This window comes from Cololabis saira, chromosome 1 (genome assembly GCF_033807715.1).
Source record: "Cololabis saira isolate AMF1-May2022 chromosome 1, fColSai1.1, whole genome shotgun sequence".
Lineage (NCBI taxonomy): Eukaryota > Metazoa > Chordata > Actinopteri > Beloniformes > Belonidae > Cololabis > Cololabis saira.
Window position 1 is genome coordinate 56,491,481 of NC_084587.1, and position 17,756 is coordinate 56,509,236.

At 39.4% G+C, this 17,756-nt stretch overlaps 1 protein-coding gene and 1 long non-coding RNA gene across 9 annotated transcripts in view; both read right to left on the reverse strand.

Annotated features, from left to right (window-relative positions):
• LOC133449012 (son of sevenless homolog 1-like) overlaps window positions 1-17,756 on the reverse strand; it is a 211,294-nt gene that overhangs the window by 170,458 nt on the left and 23,080 nt on the right. The window lies entirely within an intron of this gene.
• Window positions 5,884-7,568, reverse strand: LOC133454434 (uncharacterized). Its single transcript, XR_009783367.1, has 3 exons — window positions 7,467-7,568; window positions 6,379-6,538; window positions 5,884-6,263 (listed from the first exon to the last, which is right to left on the reverse strand). It is a non-coding gene; the product is annotated as an uncharacterized LOC133454434 (long non-coding RNA).

Genomic DNA, 17,756 nt, shown 5'->3' on the forward strand with positions numbered 1-17,756 from the left:
GATTGGAGACTTGTGTATAATTTTGAAATTATCTTCTTATAAGGTTCATCTTTATAAGCATTAATAAACACCTGTAGAATATCATTTCTAGGTTCATAATTTTTTATAATTTTTTTCTCAACATAATCTCTTATTTGCAAGTACCTGAAGAGGTCCTGGTTCTGCAGGCCAAATTTATCCTTTAGATCTTGGAAACTTATAACCGTACCTTTACTTATTAAAGAATAGTACGTTGTAAGTCCTAAGGAGGTCCAATCCTTGAATCTATGGTTGTGTTGACTAGGTGTAAATTGCGGGTCATAAGCAAACCATTTCAAGATTTCAAATGACTTTTTTAAGTCGGGCTGTTTTAATACATCACTCAAAAGCTTTAGTGAATTAGTGATCCAAGGATTATCTTGGTCAGTAAGGTGTTTGCGTAATGACGGATCCCCAATCAGAGCAGTGACTGGAAATCCTTTCCCCATTGTTTGTTCAATATTTTTCCATCCAGCCTTGTAACTAGGAGTACACCAAGCGATCAAAGGTCTAAGTTGAGCTGCCTTGTAGTAGTCTTTTAGAATAGGAAGAGCAAGTCCTCCTTTTTCTTTTGAAAGCTGGAGTATCTTATATCGTATCCTGGGTTTTTTCCCAGCCCATATGTACCTAGAGATTAATCTGTCCCATTCTTGAAATTGTTTTTCTGGTGCTTCTAAGGGTAATGACTGAAAAAGGTATAAAACCCTCGGCAGGATGTTCATCTTGATGGATTCAATACGTGAGCTGAGGCTTAGGTATGGTACCAGACTCCATCTATGAATATCTTCCTTGATTTCCTTAATAAGAGGTTTATAATTGATTTCTGCTATTTTTGACAAGTCCTTAGGGATATGAATTCCTAGATATTTTATAGATTTTTCATCCCAGTTTAACTGAAATTTCTGACGGAGATCAGGAGGAGGATTGTAATCAAAACTAAGGATCTGTGTTTTTTGAACATTTAACTTATAACCTGAGAAAGAGCCATATTCATTTAAGCATGTCATTAATGCTGGCAAGGATCGTGTTGGATTACTTAGATATATTAATACATCGTCTGCAAATAACGCCAGTTTCTGGTCATCTACTATTTTTATCCCCTCGATTGCTTTATTTTGTCTTATTCCTTGAGCTAGAGGCTCGATAAAAATAGCAAAAAGAAGAGGGCTCAATGGGCATCCTTGTCTCGTTGATCGTTCAAGTATAAAAGATTTTGAGAGTTCTCCATTAATCTTCAGCCGAGCTGATGGGTTTTTGTATAACGTTTCTATTGTTTGTATTATTGTCTCATTAAAGCCAAATTTTTCCATTACTTTAAATAAGAAGCTCCATCTTACACAATCAAAAGCTTTCTGAGCGTCCAGGCTAACGATCATTGCCTGAAGATTGTTTTTGGTAGTATGTCTAATAATTTGTAGTGTACGTCTTATATTATCTTGGGTTTGTCGACTTTGAATAAACCCTGTTTGATCCAAATGTATAATCTGTGGCAGAATCTTGTCAAATCTTTTAGCAAGGATAGAAGTGAATAATTTATAGTCTAAGTTTAGTACACTAATTGGCATGTAATTGGTGCATTCTGATTTATCCTTTCCTGGTTTTGGAATAACTGATATTGTTGCTTCCTTCCAGGAAATTGGAGTCTCTTTTGTCTGCAAAACCCAATTAAATGTTTTCACTAAAATAGGTGTCAATACATCTCTTAGAGTTTTGTACCATTGTGCTGTATATCCATCAGGACCTGGGGATTTATTCGTTTTCAATCTTGTTATGGCATTTTTGACTTCTTCCGTTGTTATCGCTGACTTTAATGTATTATTTTGAGTTTCAGAAAGGACTGGCAAATTCACAGACTTCAAAAAATCCTCCATTTTGCTGTCGTTATCTACTTGTGGTTGGGCGTATAATTTTTCATAAAAATTTTTAAAACAACTTTTAATATTATCGATGTCATGATATGCTTGTTTAGTCACCGGGTCCTTTATGGAATATACTGTATTGTCTGCTTGTTGTTTTCGCAGTTTAAAGGCAAGGAGTCGAGCATGCTTACTGCCTCCTTCATAGTATTTTTGTTTGGTGTACATTAATCTTTTTTGAATTTCCTGTGCATATATTTCGTCAATTTCATTTTTCTTCATTTTCATCTCTAATTTTATATTTGAATTTAAAGTTTTTTTATGCCGTTGTTCTAGTATTTCTAGTTCGTTATAGAGTTTATTCAGTTTTTCCTTCCTACGTTTCTTAAGCAAGGATGTCATAGCAATTAATTTGCCTCTCATTACTGCCTTGCATGCGTCCCAAAGCACAGTCGGTGACACCTCTCCATTATCGTTAAATTTTAAATATTCCTCTATGTCGTTTGTTAAATGTTCTGCCGTGTCTTTATTTAAGATACTGGAGTTCAGTTTCCAGAGTGTTTCTTTACGTCTAGTTCCTATGTTCACTGACATATAAACGTGGTCAGATATATCTATGCATCCTATGTGACATTCTTCAACCCACTGCTTGTCCTTCTTAAACATGAAGAAATAGTCTATTCTTGAATATACCGAATGTGGGGAAGAGAAATAAGTATAATCCTTAGTTGTCAAGTTACTTTCTCGCCATACATCAACTATATCTAATTCTGCCATTAAAGTGCGTGTTTTTTTAGCAGTGTTATTGGGTTTGCGCATTCTCGTACCAGAGGAGTCCATGTTTGGGTTTAAAGTCAGATTGAAGTCACCTCCACAAATTGTAATTCCCTCTGATTCCATTATTATTTTGTCAAAGATTTGTTGATAGAATTCCCACCCTGATCCTGGTGGTACATATACATTATACAGAGTCATTAAAACACCATCAATCTTGCCCTTAATCAGAATAAATGTACCCTCCTTGTTTGTTATTTGCGTTAGATGTTCATAAACAATATTCCCTGAAATCAAAATGGCCACACCCCTGTTGTGTTTTGATCTATTCGAGGATGAGAACACATGCTTAAAACCTTTCCTTTTAAGTTCCTTGTGTTCTATTTCTGTGAGATGCGTCTCTTGCAGGAAAGCTATATCTATTTTTTCTCTCTGTAATTTAGTTAAAATTTTGGTCCTCTTAGCCGGTTTTAAAATCCCGTTAACATTCAGAGTAATTATTTTCACCATTTATCCGATGGAGTGAAGTAACTTAAAACCTCCCCTTGTATTGCACTTCCTTCAATCGTCATTACAGATGAATGTAGGTCTTCAGAACTGAAACAAAAGGGACAGAACAATGTCCCAACAAAAATACGAACAAGAACAGTCCCTTCCGTGAGTAGGGAAAACTGTATTCCCTTTGCGTCCCTGTTGGTGGGTAGGGGGATATTCCTTCCCCAACGGTCGGGGCCCCCCCCAGGGGTGGAGTGATTTCTTCCATTCCTCCTAGACATGTCCAACAATAGTAATCCAGCCAGTCGGATGCTTTTCCCCGTGCATGTAGTAGTGACCAAGCAGTTTTTTTAAGGTTAGAGGAAGCTATATTTCAGGGGTGTTTGTATGAAGAAGGCAGAAGATAAATAAGGAAAAACTGCAAACCTTGCATCTTAAAACTATGCAATATGGATTTTAAAAATAAATAATAAATACAATAAAATTAAATTAAATATTATTTCGCCCATATGTAAATCAAAACTGAGAATGTCTCTTTCCTGAGTGATGTCCTTGTGTGTCTTTCACCCCCAAAGCTTCCTCCACCTCAACCCATAGCTCTTTTAGATTCAGTGCTGCATGGTCACTTATCTGTCTCGTCAGCGCTGTGTTTCTCTCCTGAACTCCTGCAGCCTCTCCCTCGTGCGTGTTGTCATCTGGTCCCCGTCACCTCTGGAAGCTACGTGTTGCCATGGAAACGCTTTCCGGATACATTCCTCCATGTTCATGTCCGATGTGACTTTCGGAGTCTCCACGTCTATTCCTTGCACCCTCAGGGCGAGAGCCGCCTCCCGGGCACTCTCGTAGGTCCGGGTCCCGCTGCTCCAGTGGATTCGGATTCTTGAGAGAGGAGTCTGGAAACGTATTCCTTTTTCCTTTAAAGCCTTCTTAATTTCTTTATAGGCTCGTCGCTTAATCATTACGTCGTTTGAGTAGTCGTGGTCAAAAAAAATCTGTTTTTCACCCACACAGACTTTTTTTTTCCATGCTGATTTTAGCACCATCTCTTTGATGTCAAAACGTAGAAAGTTCACAATAACAGACCTGGGTGGTGAGTTTGAGTCGGGTTTAGCGACCAGTGCTCTGTGCGCTCTCTGGATCTCTAATTTAACTCCATCAGGCAGGGCGAGTTCGGTAGAGAGCAGGTTGTTGACAAAATCCACCATTGAAGTGCCTTCTGTATTTTCTGGTAACCCGTAGAGCCGTATGTTGTTTCTTCTGGATCTATTCTCTAAGTCAGTCAGTTTTTCTTGCATCTTACTGTGCTGATTAAGAAGCAACAGGAGCGCGTCTTTAACCACCGGGCCGCTTGCTTCCAGGTCTGATATGCGCGTCTCAGCTGCGCTGATAGCCTCGCCTTGTGCTTGTAGAGTAGAGGCAGTTTCGGTTAGCTTCTGGCTAATATCCTGTTTGAAAGTAGTTAGCTCTTCTCTTACGTCCCGTCTGAGGTCGGCCTGGAAATCTTTAAGAGTATTTTGCATCTCGCGCTTGAATTCCTGCAGGTTTCGAGTAACAGAAGTTAATTCTTGCAGTATGTCGCCAGCTTGAGTTTTCTCAGTTTGCTTCATCCTGTCGCCATTTTCTTCCTCCTCGGAATCCTCGGAGTCAGGCAAGGGTTGTAACGCCGTTTGCGTTATATTCCGTGTTTTCTGCGCACTTTTTTGTCCTCTGCTTGTCTTCGCTCCTTTCATGGTGACGAAACACAGCCTCTGGAGTGTTAATATCTCGAGTATTATTTAGTTTTGCAACCGACTGGCGTGGAGCTCCTGTCTACTGCACTGTAAAAAAAAAACTGTGAAATTTACAGTAAAATACTGGCAGCTGTGGTTGCCAGAATTTCACCGTAAAAAATACGTTAACAATGTATATGACATTACGGTACGGTTTTCAGGCAACCGTAAATTTCATAGTTGAGAACTGTTTTATTTACAGTAAATTACTATGAAAAAAATATATATTGTAAACTTGTTTACAGTTATTTGCTTTAAAAACAACAGTTATAATGTAAACTTGTTTACAGTTAACCCTTGTGTAATTTACAGTAAAATACTGGCAGCTGTGGTTGCCAGAATTTCACCGTAAAAAATACGGTAACAATGTATATGACATTACGGTATGCTTTTCAGGCAACCGTAAATTTCATAGTTGAGAACTGTTGTGTTTACGGTAAATTACTATGAAAAACAGATCGATTGTAAACCTGTTTACAGTTAACCCTTGTGTAATTTACGGTAATATACTGGCAGTTGTGGTTGCCAGAATTTCACCGTAAAAAAATACAGTAACAATGTATATGACATTACGGTATGCTTTTCAGGCAACCATAAATTTCATAGTTGAGAACTGTTGTGTTTACGGTAAATTACTATGAAAAACAGACATATTGTAAACCTGTTTATGGTAATTTGCTTTAAAAATAACAGCTAATATAAACCTGTGTAAAGTAAACTATTTTAAAAACAACATATATACACTGCAAACCTAATTACTGTCTATCTCAGTGATAAACAGTACAACGGTATGATATATTATATTTTATTGCATGGTTCAACTTTACAGTAAATTACCACCCGCTGTGGTTGCCAGAATTTCATTGCAAAAACACATAAGGCATTACAGTTGGCTGACATAGATTTTACAATCAAAACCGGCTTGGTATATTACGAAGGAAATAACAAATAAAGCACATTGTAAACCCATGTATAGCCTTGTGTTGATAAACTTTGAGAAACTGCTTTTGCATTTACACATTCTCTGTGAAAAACAGATTGAACTGATCCAATAACTTGTCCAGTGTACTCACAAAGCAGTATTGAGATCTTGAAAAACCAGCATGTGTCCATATGAAGAATAATCCATGGTGGAATGAAAAAACATGAAATAATTAGCCACTTGCCCTGCGTTGATCAAGAGTAATGACTTCCTGAGTCCAGACCTGAGTGCAGAGGTCACTCAACATGGAATAGTCTCACACACATGATGTTCAAGAAAGTGGAACTGAAAGCGTGTATTTTCACAGGTCCTGCTTGAGGACTCGCATGTTGTCCACCAGGTGTTCATTGTGTACTGACATGATCCTCTCTGCAGCCAGAAAACAGAAACAAAGCACAAGTTAGATTGATGCGGTGCATGATGCATACAGAGATAAACTCACAGCATTCTGGTGGTAAACTGAGCTCCAATGAACTATGCTTACCTCTAATTAGCCTTGACAAGACTGGTGTCGGAGTCATTGGGTCCAGACTTGACTGAAGACGGGGACAGAGTCTCATACAGACATGGTGCGATGTTCATGAAACTGGAACTTTGAGCAGGTGTTGTCGTAATCTCTGCTTGAAGACTCAATCAGGTGTTCGCTGTGGAAACAGACAGGAAATGTGGGGAACGAGAGTCGGGGAATGACATGCAGCAAATGGTCAGAAATTGAACCAAGCGACTTGCTGCATTTGCACCCATGTGGTATGCACCCTAACCATTTAGCTATCAGAGTATTATTATTATTATTATTAATAATAATAATAACATAAATCCTATATTTGTTTATATAGCACTTATGCGGTTGCAAAGTGCTTCTCACAAAAAAAATAAAGAAAAAACAAATACAATACTGTTACAACAGAAAGAAATTACAAAATGGTGAACAAGAATAGGTTAAAAAATTTCATAAAAAGGCCAATCTATAAATATGATTTCAGGAGCCACTCAAAACAGTTAACAGATTTAGCTTTAGGTTAAAATGACAATAAGCCTGCCGTAACAGAGCGCCCAGCCATCAGCCAATGTGTTTCCTGACCTGTTTAAAGTGTAACTAAACCCCCAGTTCTGAGCTAACTCCGTCCATTTCATAATTAAGTTCATAATTATGAAAAAATGCAAAAAAGTGGGCAGGGGGCTGGGATTGGGTGGTGGGGACGGGGTGAGGCAGGACAGCAGGAGTTGCTCAGTGACAGAGAAAAATGGAGAGCGACACAGAGACTATTTTGAAGATGAGGACAATCAAGGACCTGTGTTTTGTCTGAGTTAAGATGGAAATTTGAGACATCCAATCAGTGATACAAGCATTTGCTATATCAAAAATGCAGTGTTCAAATTATGCATTTTTAACAGTGGATGACCTTTTATTTTTAAATATGTATGTTTTCATATTGTCAAATACACCAAATCAAAACATCAACAATTGTATAGTACACTGAACAAGAAATGCCTACACAGTGCTTACAAAAAGATTAACCTAAAGCCTTCTGTTAAATTAATGTACACTGACAGAACTGTACAACCACTTACCAGACTATTTATTATTGGGATCTGATGATAAAGGTAGACTAGTAGGACAACAAAGAGTTTGATGAGGTCCATGTCAAGTAACCACTGGCAGACATAAGACCTGAAAGAGAGGAGATAAAAGAAGACAGGAGGACATGCATCCTCTTAAGTGAAAGATGAAATCATCTAAAGCAGCAACACTTCGGCTCTTTTAATTGCACAGGTTGCAAATTACGATCAAATGGCTAAATTCACTCAAAAACATAACAGCTGGGACGCCCAAGTGGCTCACCTAGTAGAACATGTACAACATACTGTTATCACAGCGACCAAGGTCTGAATCCGGCTTGGGCCCTTTGCATCCTCTCTCACCTCTGTGTTTCCCATCTATTTCTACTGCTGCTGACCAATTAAGCAGAAAAGGTTTCCTGGGTGTCACAAAGGCCAGCAAGTTGTTCCCTCCAAGTCCACAACAACTCATAGGAGTTTGAATGCAATGCCTAAAAGGTGACAGGAGCAAAAGATTTACATTTTTACTTACAAGATAATTTATACAAAAGCATTGTGTGCAGATAATTAAGACAATTTACTCCACACTCCAAAATATTTGTCGCATATATTCGGTTTACTTACCTTGGAATTCTTAGATCTTAGCAATGCCACCAGTCTTCAACTTACTCTGAAGTGTCAAAAAAAAAAACACTGAAACAAAGGCTCAAATGTTCTTCAGAAACAGTTTAATTTATTCGAACGCATGGATATCCAAGAAACTCTGCAAACTCACTGCTGGTATCAGATTAAAACAAAATCATAAAACTCCCTGCATGTAAAGTAAAGTCCTCTTGTTCTCTTTCTGGGTCAATTGACCCAATCTGCTTTTACGGTTCCTTCTTTCATCCCTTACTCCATCCTCCTTCCTTCCTTTCCTTCATTCCTAACTATTTTCCTTCCTTCTTCCCCTCTGTCCCTCTTTCCTCCCCATTTTCTTTGCTTCTTTTCTCCCTCCTCTCTTCCTTTCCTCCCTTCTGTCCCTCCATTCCCCCTTCCTTCTTTCATCCCTTCCTCCATCCTCCTTCCTTCATCCCTTCTTCTTTCCTTTCCCTCCTCAACATTATGCCTCCGGTAAAAATGAGCCTTAAACGCTCCATATCTGCAAAATGTCTGCTTGCACTCAGCTCCAAAACACTTAAACAAACAGCGTGGTTCATTTCGATGAAGTTTACAATGAAGCACATAACCTCTCAATGTCTTAACCGACTTGCCACAGAAATTACAATTCAACATTTTGCCAAACTTGGGTAAACTCTCTGAAGATAACGTTAGTTAAGTAAACTTACTCTTAAATTAAACAAATACATGAAACAAAGTGAAGAATATCTTTCACTTACGTTTGCACGAGGCAGGAGTGCGTTGTGCGTTGGATTGAGCGCGCAGAAGTGGTTGAGTCCAGAGGGGTTCGAAAGTTCACTGCGCTCCGTTAATTGATGGCCCATCCGTCTGAGGGCACTGGGGCCCGCCCAACTGCACCTGCAGCCTCACGCAATGTTCTCAACGATGAGCTTCGTTTTTTTTTGTTTTTTTTTTTCAACCTTTTGGTTGGCTTGTTTGCAGGATCACAGCAGCTAGAATATTTTTTCTTTTGGTTATTTGCTGATCATATTTCATAGATAACACTATTTGGCCATAAAAACATTCTAAATTATTTTAATAAAAATGTACAATATGTAAAATCGTAGACCCTAGCTTCAACCAATTAATGACTAACAAGATTTAGTATATTAAAGTATAATTACAGTATATTAAAGAAAAGCCCCACAGATTTTTTTTTCTGTTATAGGTAGAAACACGAAATTTACTGTGGAAACTATCAAGACATGTGACTACATAGGAAAAAATATTTTTTTTGGATTTCACATATTTATCATGGCTTAATTTGTTGACAAAGTTGGTTTTCTTTTAAAAACTAATAAAAAAATCCCAAACATACGTTTAACTTTAATTTGGCAAGCTAAATATCAGATTTACACTGGATGACTACACATATTATCAAAATTGAAGTTGCTTTTAATCAAGTGGTACCAAGCATTTGATATATTGTAGCTTTCGAGAAACAGCCATTACTGCATCACATTGTTTTTAATTATTAGTCACAAGGGGTCTCTGATGCCCACGACCTCTCACCACTATTTTCCGTGGTACCAACACGGAAACTGGTAAAATTACGTGTGGGCACCACGGATATTGTACCATGCAAAGTCAATGGGATCCGTGGTCGTGATATATACATGGATTATGACATTATTATTATTTATATATTATTCTTTGTTATAGTGGCTAAATTATGCGTTTTTGTCACGCAAGGTACTGTTTGTTACTGTTAGTTTGTAAAAGCATGTTTTTAACGCTGTTTTAAACTTAAACTTAAACTTTATTTATTTATATAGCACTCTTTATGCAACACAAAGTGCTTTACAAAAATACATTAAAAAAAACAATCTCCCTTGACCCCCCCCCCCCCACACACACACACACTCCCCGTACCCTCATTCATAAGACATACACACACATACACACAGCATACTATACAGATGCAGACCCACCCGGCACCCCCCACCCTTATAAAATGGAGTATGGCTGAGCACTGATAGACCAGGTGAGGAAACACCGTCCTATGGGAGCCATCCACACCGAGAGCTGTCCAAGCCCACGACTACAGGGGACGCCGCCGCAGAGACCCTGCGGACCCAGACAGAGAGGGGCCCACACCACGGCTATAAAGCCCTGGAGCATGACCCCCAAATATCCAGGCCCTGGAGCAGGACCCCCAACTATCCAGGCCAGGACAGCAGGACAGCAGGACAGTAGAAGCAAAATTAAAAAATAAATGAGTAAATAAGTAATAAAATAAATAAGTAATTAATAAAAGCTTTAAGAGGAACTTAAGAGGAATAAAATTACATATAGGAAAACATTAATAAGTAGTGCTAAACAAGTAAAAGGAGATTCAGTTAGCTAATTTAAAAAGGTGAGTCTTGAGCCGACCTTTAAAAGCATCGACAGTCTCTACGGCCCTGAATTCCTCCGGCAGGCTGTTCCACAGACGTGGGCCATAAAAATGAAATGAAGCTTCACCAAAGGTTTTGGTTCTCACTTTGGGAACAGATAAAAGACCGGTACCGGAGGATCTCAGGGTCCGCGAGGGCCGATATGGTAAAAGCAGGTCTGAAAGATAAGAAGGGCCAAGGCCGTTAAGACACTTAAAAACAAGTAAAAGAACCTTAAAATCGGTTTTAGCAGTGTTTTATTGAGGGTTTCAGACTCCTAGCTAAAAGTGTTAGTGAACTATGCAAAAGAAGACACAAAATAGGCCCCATTCCATTAGTCAGGAGGCTCTGAGACCTATACGTTTCTACACCCTCCTAACCAGCCAGGACGTTTTGGAGGAAACACTGTTGCAGAAGTCATAGAAGTCAGATTTTTTTATATGTTGTTTGGGGGCATCCCCTGAACAGACAGACGTTAGTTTGGTGCAGATCGGACCTGTACTTTTCGATGGGCGGGGCTTTGAAACTTCACCTTTTCCAACATTCGAACGGACGCCGTTGCCAGAAAATTTGACCAAACCAAGTAAAACTTGACCTGTGGCCACCATATGGGGCCTTGATTGGGCTTGCCAAGTCTCAACTCTGTGAAACCTCTGCAACGCCAACTAGCTATGTGGAAGTCGTACAGCCACGGGACCAAAAGATCCTAGCAAAGGGCCTTCTGCATTGCAACATAGTCAAAAATCAGCCTCCCAGCTCAAAGCGTTAGTGAATTATTCAAAAAACACCCAAAAAAGGCCCAAAAAAGTCACCACACACGGTGACCTTTGGGACTTCCGAAGGTCGCACGGGTCTGGACCTCGGCACAGTGGATGAGAGTCACCTCCTGATACAGAATCTAGAATTTCAGCCTCCTAGCTCAAAGCGTTAGTGAACTATGCAAAAAAAGACACGAAATAGGCTTTGCACGGCCGAAACGCAACACACGCGGTGACCTTTGACACTTCCAAAGGTCACACAGATCTGAAACTCGGCACAGTGGATGAGAGTCACCTCCTGATACAGAGTCTAGAATTGCAGCTTCCTAGCTCAAAGCGTTAGTGAACTGTGCAAAAAAAGACACGAAATAGCGCTTTGCAGGGCCGAAACGCAACACACGCGGTGACCTTTGACACTTCCGAAGGTCACACAGATCTGAAACTCGGCACAGTGGATGAGAGTCACCTCCTGATACAGAGTCTAGAATTGCAGCCTCCTAGCTCAAAGCGTTAGTGAACTGCGCAAAAAAAGACACAAAATATGCTTTGCAGGGCCGAAACACAACACATGCGGTGACCTTTGACACTTCGGAAGGTCACACAGATCTGAAACTTGGCACAGTGGATGAGAGTCACCTTCTGATACAGAGTCTAGAATGTCAGCTTCCTAGCTCAAAGCGTTAGTGAACTGTGCAAAAAAAGACACAAAATAGGCCCCATACCATTAGTCAGGAGGCTCTCAGACCTATAAGTTTCTACACCCTGAGCATTAATAACTTGTCATAATCGAAGGAGAACTAATTAAAATGGATGTCCTTAACATAGTCACACATTTTTTTCTGCACAGCAATCACTTGACTTTCTTCATAAAAATGCATCTTTGTAGTTATGTCTTAGTTTAGTTAGCATTTTGACAGTACAATATATTTAAACATATATGTTTTACCTTGAAATCAACATTATTTAACAAAAATATACCCTTTAACATCTTTTTTATTTAGATATTAAGGTATGTTTTTGCTGAATGGTGAAAGGTTTTATATTGTAAATTTAAATGTACACATCAGAGAAATCTGTAATTTAAACAGAATAATACTGTCAATTTTAGGGTAATTACATGTTTGTGACATTGCAATATTTTAACATTGCTTTTGCCATATTTTTACAGTAAAATTGTGTGATTTCTACATATTATGGCAGTAAAAATCAAAGTTATGCACTGTTTCTTGTTTTAGGGTAATTCAATGTATCTACTACAGTGATGTACCATTTTAGATTTTATGATCTTTTACTGTTGCAATTTGATAGTTTTTTACTGTAATTTCTACAACGATTTTTTAAAACCGTTAACATCTTGTTTCTGTAGAAATGAAGGTATGTTTTTGCTGAATGGTTAAAGGTTTTATACTGTAAATTTAAATGTATACATCAGCAAAATCTGTAATTTAGACAGAATAATAACATTAATTTTAGGGTAATTACATGCTCATGACATTACGGTATTTTCACATACATTTTACCAACATTTCATATTTCACAGTAAAATTGTATGTTTTCTACATATTATAACAGTAAAAATTAAAGTTATATACTGTTTCTTGGATTAGAGTAATTCACTGTATCTACTACGGTGATATACTATTTTGGATTTATGATCTTTTACTGTTGCTATTTGTCAGTTTTTTACCGTAATGTCAACAAAAACATTTTACTATATTTTTAACATATTATTTATGTAGAAATTACAGTATGTTTTTGCTGAATGTTGAACAGTTTTATACTGTAAATTTAAATGTAAACATCAGCTAAATCTGTAATTTAGACAGAATAATACCATTAATTTTAGGGTAATTACATGCTTGTGATATTACGGTATTTTCAAATTAATTTTACCAAAAAATTATAATTTTACAGTAAAATTGTGTGATTTCTACATATTATTACAGTAAAAAGTATAGTTATGTACTTTTTCTTGATTTAGGGTAATATAATGTATCTACTACAGTGATATACTATTTTGGATTTTACGGTCTTTTACTGTTGCTATTTTACAGTTTTTAACTGCAATTTTTACGAACATTTCTTACAGTGTGCTGCATTCCACTACGCCGCCATAACCGGAAGTATATATATTTTATATTTTTGTACAAATATTTCTGGGCTCATATCGGGACTTACAGGTCAAGATTTGAGAGGGTATTTCTTTTTTTTATTTATATCTACACGTTTTAAGGTGCTAATATGTATACACCCATGATACGGGAGCAAAAGCTATTAGTGTGTAGGATAGGAAGATGCGTTATTGCACTTTGTTTGTTTTGAAGAGCTTGCTGCTTTTTTTTTATTTTTCTATAGCAGCTGTCTTAGTTGGGGTGGGTGGGTCGGGGGGATTTGTCACTGCCAGAAACTTTGCATTAACTCTTTTCAACTCATTACTTAATGTGGGTCACATTCAACCTCCTTTCCGTTTTCTTTTTTTTTGCCTAGGTCATTGTGCACACCTAATTTTTCTTCTTAGATATTATGAGTAGATACTTGAAGTTGGTGAGCTGGAATGTTAAGGGTCTGAATCACCCTGTTAAGAGGAAAAGGATCTTCTCACATCTAAAACACCTTAAAACAGAAATAGCCTTTCTACAAGAAACTCATATTTGCAGTTCTGATAATAGCCGCCTGTTCCCGAGGTGGTCAGGGCAGAGATTTCACTCCTCCTTTCAAGCTAAGGCCCGAGGAGTTTCAGTTCTGATCAGTCAGGATGTTTCATTTGAGCAGCACAATGTGATTTCTGACAAGTTTGGTCGCTACGTGATCGTTTCTGGGAAACTATTCAATACATTGGTCGTACTTGTGAACGTTTATGCCCCTAATTCAGATGATGCAGTCTTTTTTGAACGACTGTTTTCACTGCTCCCTGACCTTAATACATATTCTCTCATACTGGGTGGTGATTTTAATTGCTGGCTCGACCCAGTCCTAGACCGATCCTCTACCAACCCCGGCACAGCAAGTAAGTCAGCCCGTCTTATTCAGGCGTTCCTTTCTGACTACGGTGTTTGTGATGTGTGGCGTTCTTTACATCCATGTGACAGAGAATACTCCTTTTTCTCACAAGTGCACCACACATACTCGAGGATTGATTATTTTTTTATTGATAATCAACTGATTCCCCTGGTTCATTCCTGTGCTTATCAGAGCATTGTCATTTCCGACCACGCTCCTGTGGTTCTAACCATGTCCCTTCCTGACCTACCTCAGAGAGACAGACAGTGGCGATTCAATTCAACTCTGCTGTCGGACACAAATTTTGTTAAATCAATGGAAACGGAAATAGCCTTTTTCCTATCCACGAATATGACTCCAGGAATGTCTAGTCTAACTGTCTGGGATTCCCTCAAGGCTTATCTCCGGGGACAGATTATATCCTACACTGCTAGGGTGAGGCAAAAATCTTATAGGGAGCGATCAGACCTTGCCCGCCAAATCAAAGAGGTCGATGAAGAATATTCTCGGACTAAATCCCCAGATCTTTACAAAAAGCGGCTAGAACTTAAAACTAAATTTGACCTGCTTACCACTCACCCAATTGAACAGTCACTTCTGAAAAGTAAAACCAGGTTTTATGTTTATGGAGACAAATCTGACAAATTATTAGCCAACCAACTTAAAGGCTCTAAGGCTAAACAAAATATTTCTAAGATTCGATTACCAAATGGCCATGTAACTACAGACCACTTACTCATAAATGAAGCATTCAGGGACTTTTATACCCAGCTATACACCTCGGAATCTCAGACTGATCGAGATGAGATTGCGGACTTTTTAAATAGTCTTAGTATTCCCAGTCTTTCACCAGATCTAAGGAAGACATTAGAAGAACCGATATCCCTGATGGAAATTACTTGAGCCATTTCTTCACTGCAGTCGGGTAAATGTCCTGGCCCTGATGGCTTCCCGGCGGAATTTCTAAAGAAATTTTCAACTCTGCTTTCCCCATTGCTATATACAGTTCTTTCAGAATCCTTCAGCCACGGTTCCCTCCCTCCTTCTTTTTCGGAGGCCTGCATCACCCTCATAGCTAAAAAAGGGAAGGATCCTGCTGAATGCGCCTCCTACAGGCCCATCTCCCTCTTAAACACAGATGCTAAAATCCTAGCTAAAGTCCTAGCCCATAGGCTGGAGAATGCCCTCCCCACAATTATATCTGAAGACCAAACTGGCTTCATTAAAGGTAGGCAGTCTTACTTCAACACAAGGCGACTGTTCAATATTATCTACTCTGCCTCTGAGGCTATCCCTGAATGCGTTGTCTCTCTGGATGCGGAGAAAGCATTTGATCGCGTCCAATGGGATTATCTCTTTGCTGTGCTGGACAGGTTTGGTTTTGGTCCGAACTTTGCTCTGTGGATTAAACTTCTCTATTTACACCCAACAGCCTCAATTCGTACTAACTCTCAACGGTCAAAACCATTTAATCTGCATCGTGGAACCCGTCAGGGGTGCCCCCTTAGTCCCATGCTTTTTGACATGGCTATCGAACCGCTTGCCACAGCGCTCCGATCTTGTGAGGATGTGTCCGGTATCTGGAGAGGTGGCAGGGAACATAAGGTCTCGCTTTATGCCGATGACCTCTTGCTTTTCATCTCTCACCCTCTGGCCTCATTACCCCCTGCGCTGTCACTTCTCAGTCAGTTTGGGAAACTCTCAGGCTATAAACTGAATCTCAGCAAAAGTGAGCTTTTCCCTACCAATCTCGAATCGCATGCTTTAGACCTTTCCAATTTTCCCTTTAAAATCGTAAATGACAAATTCTCCTATTTAGGCATATCTGTGACAAGGAAACACAAAGACCTGCTCCAAGAGAATCTTATCTCATTGTTAAATGAGACCAAACAAACCCTTACACAATGGTCACCCCTGTCAATGTCTCTTGTGGGTCGCATCAATTCAGTTAAAATGACCATTTTACCTAAATTTTTGTACCTTTTCCAGACCTTACCACTCTTTATTCCTGGTTCTTTTTTTCAGTCCCTTGACTCAGTTATATCTTCATACCTATGGCGGGGTAAACGGCCACGTTTGAACAAGACTCACCTTCAAAAAATAAAGTCTGCAGGTGGTCTGGCCCTCCCAAACTTTCGTTATTATTATTGGGCTGCTAACCTGTGCTGCCTTGCATTCAATTCAATTCAATTCAATTCAATTTTATTTATATAGCGTCTAATACAACAGATGTTGTCTCTAGACGCTTTCCAGAGATCCAGAACATGAACATAAACATAAACATAAACATAAACATAAACATAAACATAAACCCCCGAGCAATTATTATATAAACAATGGCAGGTAAAAACTCCCTTAGTGGGAGAAAAGCCTTAAGCCAAACAGTGGCAAGGAAAAACTCCCCTTTAGGAGGGAAGAAACCTTGAGCAGGACCAGGCTCATAAGGGGGGACCCTCCTGCCGAAGGCCAGACTGGGGGAGTCAGGGACGTCGACAGCACACAGCAGGCAGGTGGAAGCAGCAGCGGGATGACCAGAGGTGGGGGGGGGGGGCGTCAGCAGTACACACACACATTCTGGTCCTTCTACTGCGACGGCGCTGACCGCCCTGACTGGGTGGCGATGGAGTCACATCCAACTGATGACCTGTCAATTCCTGCCCTACTCGGCTCCTCACTTCCACTTCCTTCACTTAAATCAATCAAAAACCCAGTGGTTAAACATTCTCTTAGAATTTGGGCCCAATTTAGGAAGTTTTTTGGTTTTCACAGCTTCTCTCTTCTTAGCCCCATTGCATCAAATCACTCTTTCAAACCATCCCTTGAGGACCCCACCTTCCAGGAATGGCACAGGAGGGGTATGAATCGTTTTAGAGATATGTTCATAGATGGCACCGTGGCATCTTTTGAGCAGTTAAGTAGTAAATTCAGCCTTCCAAAATCACATTTCTTTAGGTATCTTCAGGCTAGACATTTTGTTCTTTCCCAGACACCCAGCCCTGGTGCATCGATAGGCTTGACCACAGTTGACAAAGTTCTTGCCACAGACCCATTCAAAAAGGGGCTCATTTCGTCTTTCTATGGCATGTTGCTGGATCTTAGGAGTGCCCCTACAGATAAACTCAAAGCAGCATGGGAGCAGGACTTAGGGCTTCCCTTATCAGAGGATACCTGGGAGTCCATACTCAAACTGGTTAATACAACCTCCCTGTGCGCACGTCACTGCTTAATTCAGTTTAAAGTGGTACACAGGGCTCATATTTCCAAAGCAAAGTTATCCTCCATGTACCCAGATATTAGTCCATACTGTGTAAGATGTAAGGTAGCAGAAGCATCTCTCATCCACATGTACTGGTCCTGCCCATGTCTAAACAAGTACTGGATGGAAGTCTTTCATACTCTCTCTCTGGTGCTTAAAATCAGATTAGAACCAAACCCACTGACTGCCCTGTTTGGGGTCATGGAGGGAGGAAGGAAGTTAACCACTGCACAGGGGCACACTTTGTCTTTTG